This window comes from Coffea arabica, chromosome 1c, assembly GCF_036785885.1.
Source record: "Coffea arabica cultivar ET-39 chromosome 1c, Coffea Arabica ET-39 HiFi, whole genome shotgun sequence".
Taxonomy (NCBI): domain Eukaryota; kingdom Viridiplantae; phylum Streptophyta; class Magnoliopsida; order Gentianales; family Rubiaceae; genus Coffea; species Coffea arabica.
In genome coordinates this window covers 38,403,897-38,408,106 of record NC_092310.1, presented here as the reverse complement: position 1 = coordinate 38,408,106, position 4,210 = coordinate 38,403,897, and the positions used below count along the sequence as shown (strand labels likewise).

Genomic DNA, 4,210 nt, shown 5'->3' with positions numbered 1-4,210 from the left:
GGTATTTTTCGTTGAAGTCTCGTACAAAGTTTAGCCAAGTCCATGCAGTTCCTTCTCTCTCCCACTTGGCCCTCACTACATTCCACCAGGCCCTAGCTGGCCCCTCGAACTGAAATACAGCGAATTGGACTTGTCTCTCCTCCGTATAGTTTAGGGCAGCAAAAATATTTATCATGGCCTCCAGCCATTTCTCAGCCTCATACGGGTCTGGCCCTCCTAAAAACTTGGGTGGGGAGAACTTTTGGAATCTCTCCAAAGCTCTATCCTGCCCCATATCGGGGTCCCGAGGTTGGTTTACAGGGGCTTGACCCTGTTGTTCCACTAAACGGGCCAGAATATTAGTCATTTGCTGGATGGCAGTTGCCACTTGATCTCCCCCTGTAGCTTGGGGTTCAGGTTGTGGCTCAACCGTTGCCTCTCTTTCCTCTCTCGATTCTCGTACCGGTTCCTGGGCTTGTCTACCCCCACGGCTACGACTAGGACCGCGTCCTCGATTAGTTCCCCTAGCTTGACTTCTTCTACCCTCCATGGTTCGTAGCGAATCAACTATATCAATATAACCAACTAATCAATAATAGAATATAGCCACTAAGTAACTATATAAATATCAACAGCACAAAACAGAATAATGCAAATCATAAACCCCTCTAAATCATAAAACAAGGCAATACAACATATTCGATCAAAACAAGTCACATAGCTTATAGAGCATTAACCCTAGGTATTGCTCAGGCACTACACTTAATCAAGGCTCGAAACACGTGAATAAGAAGGATCCCAAATCCCATGAATATCTTCAATATATTTCAAGTCCATACTATTCGCATTCCCCGTACCTTTCTTTCGTAATCCAAACTTATCTCAATATTACGCGAGATCTCAACTGATCGTAAAGGTGTTACTCCTTGGTATTCGGGGACAAGAATCCAAAAATATGATAATTCACCACTCAAGCTGGCCAGGCTCAAGAGCAAATCACCCATATTAAAGATTCCTACCCAACATACATATCTAAGGTCCCCAACAATAGACAATTGTTCCATACTTAACAATTCAATTCCCACAGTCCGAGAACCCTCTCCCGGCACGAGCTCAATAGGAGCTCCGATACCATCTGTGACGACCCCACCTCCCCCTAAGGCGTACCAGAGGGTTTGGCGGACCGCCTGCCCAGCTCTCGCCAGGACTCACTCACTCGAATCACGTGCACACACACCAAGCACCATTAATAATATTCGCAATTCAAGCTTATAATTTACATTGATAGAAATCAAGGTACAAAGTCTCGATATACTTAAACTAGTTCAAAATATATACAATCCAAGTACAAAATGTTCCATTCGAGGAATAGCGCGAGTACAAAACCAACATTCAAAACAAAGTCTAAAGTAACTAGACTACGCTAGCCTTTACACTTCTCACGCTTCACTCGTACCCCTGTAAGGAAAACAAATAGCGTGGTGTGAGCTAAAAGCCCAGTGAGGTTCCAAATAGCAAATTGACCATTATTTATAAGTACTAGTTTTCGATATAGCAAAGTAACGAGCATGAAATGTTCATAAAAGTGAGCAATAACACTTCAAGTAGCAATCTCAAAATGAGCGAGTGTAAAAGTTTTCAGAAGAAACAATAATCCAATAAACAATAATCATTCCAAAGCATAAGGATACGGATGGCTCTCAGGAGCCAACTTCCATTCATCATCAGGGCTTGATCACATAGTAGTTGACACTCCGTCAACTTTCAAGTAAAGGAACCAATCCAGTAGAACACCACTTACACTACTCTCCGTCCACCATTCACACCCCCTACTGGGCCCAAAATCCTCAATAAACACGGGTGGTAATACTCGAGTATACCAATTAGTCGAGGAGATATCACTCCACTCGACAAAGCAAGAGACCCAGGGCTCGTTACCCAACCGACCAAGCCCCTGCCGGCTCGACTAGAGTAACTTGCCACAGGGTTTCTGGAATTCCAGGAAGTGCGCGCATCATAACAAGTATGTCAAGTCAATTGCAACAATAAACAAGTATATATCATGTAAGGGCAAGTGCGATAAAGTACACTCTTGCCCTAACAATTCACGCATGTGGCATGTAATCATATTGGCACGTATCAAGTACAAGTATCAAGTTCAATTCAGTATTTGAAAGCACTCACCAAAAGATATAGTGCTTTTACTGGTCACTTTCAGGTTATACTCCGAGTTCGGAGTCCAAATCTGCGATAAAACTCAATTTGAGAACTTTGAAACATGACTAGAGTTCGAAACTTAGACGTTTCGTTCAATAAGAATCAAGAAATTGAAATTCACTCGGACAGTAGTCGTGAAACACTTGCTCGCCTTTTTAAACAGTAAAACTTTGTAATATTTATACTTGAAATTGTCTTGCGAGTTGAAAGTACAAGGAAAACATACTTCGAGCAATCATTATTTCATTTCTCAAGGGTACAAGTTCGTCCAAGTCCTAACGTATAACACTCAAGAAACATAGTGGCCAAGGTTCTCGCTAGTTCAAGTAATAAGTACTTAACCTTCACTCAAGTCGCTAATATAGTTTTCTAGTCCTCGAGTAAAAATTCGGGCAGCATGCCCTTTGTGTTTACCTAATTTTCCAGCCGTTTAGGCTTCATTGTTTTTCTCAAACACAACCCAACATTATACATATCAGCAATTCATGTCAAGAGCCGTTCCATAGGCTCACAATATCATAATAACAAGAATCGTATTAAGTACAAGTGCAGAAATTCAATTTAGTTCAAAACAGATTTGACGTACAAATGCGGAAATAACATATCCGAGGCTACGCTTATCGGATTAAAACGAAACCTACGCTGTTTCGAAGCTAAGACACAGAGCTACAATATTCATGAAGGTCACTTAGTCCAGTTCCTAATGTAACTTAGTCAAATTCTCGAATTACTAAACCAGAAACCAATTCGTCGGCTGTTTAAACGCAGAACACTGTAATGAACATAACTCAGTGTACACAAGTCCGAATTAGGTGTTTTTAGATGCATTTTAAAGACAATGCGGAATAATACAACTTTCATGTTTTGGCCCAGAGCTAAATCAGTACGGCTCCTAGTCAAAAAACGTGATAAACTGGACTTAACTGATGAAACGGACTGCTGGGAAATATTTAAAATAGTAAGGGTATTTTGGACTTTTCACATCCTACGTTGCTCCGATTGAGCTGAAATTTTGTAGGCACCTATAAAATGTCATTCTCTACAACTTTTATTCTTTGACCTAAGGCCAATTCGGCCTCTAACACACAGATACAAATTCGGACAGAAAGGAAGCAAGAATTTCCAGAAATCTGGAATTTTTTGTTTCTAGTGGAACTTTCCTTAATTTCCCACTTCAAACACTACCAAAACCTCTCTTATAATCTTAATTCAACATATAAGCATCATACAATAAATTTGGGCAGAATTTCCACAAGCTCTAGTTCATCAAATAAATTGGGGAAAAACCTCTAAAACATGCTAATCATCCATGATTCCACCACTATAATCAACTACTAAACTTAATTTAACAAAATTGAAAGCAAAACTTAGAGAGATAAGCTCTCTTACCTTGAATAGAGGACACAAAGAGTAGCCCAAGCTTCCTCCTTCCAAAAACTTACCACAAATCACCACCTAGTCACTCAAGAACAAGTTTAATCGGTTTACTTTGTTTATTTTCTCACTAAGTTGTTGGATTTGAAGGTGAAATGAAGAAATTTTCTCTTGTTCTTACTCTCTCTCTCTCTCGGCTCCTTAGCAGAAAAATGAAGGAAGATGGAGCTTGGTTTGTCTTATAAGGAAGTAAGAAGATTAGGGCTAATTGTGACCACAATTTTTTGCCAACACTTGGACTAATCTTGGCCACAAAATTTTCTCTTTCTTTCCTTGCCTTTGAGCCACAATTTTCGGTCAGACTTAGCTGGTAGTGAGAGGATATTTTGCTCAATTATCAATGAGCTTGTAGGGTAAGAAAGTGGTGGTCAAGTGGTGCGTTCAATAGGTAGCGCGCGGGACCCGCCGGTTCGCGCCGTTTTTCTTAAAAACTCACGTACTAGTGTTTTTACTTCCCATTCACTAACCTTATATCATTGCTACTACTCACATATTATTTCTCACTTAAAAGTCACTTTTAATCACCCAATTTGGTCCTTGATCCGTATCGAAAATTCATCCGGCGGAAAATCGCGAAAAC

At 40.3% G+C, this 4,210-nt stretch overlaps 1 long non-coding RNA gene across 1 annotated transcript; it reads right to left on the bottom strand.

Annotated features, from left to right (window-relative positions):
- Positions 1-1,232: 1,232 nt before the first annotated feature.
- LOC140006466 (uncharacterized) lies at positions 1,233-2,424 on the bottom strand. The gene is made up of 2 exons (XR_011814096.1): positions 2,164-2,424; positions 1,233-1,437 (listed from the first exon to the last, which is right to left on the bottom strand). It is a non-coding gene; the product is annotated as an uncharacterized lncRNA (long non-coding RNA).
- Between the last annotated feature and the right edge of the window lie 1,786 nt (positions 2,425-4,210).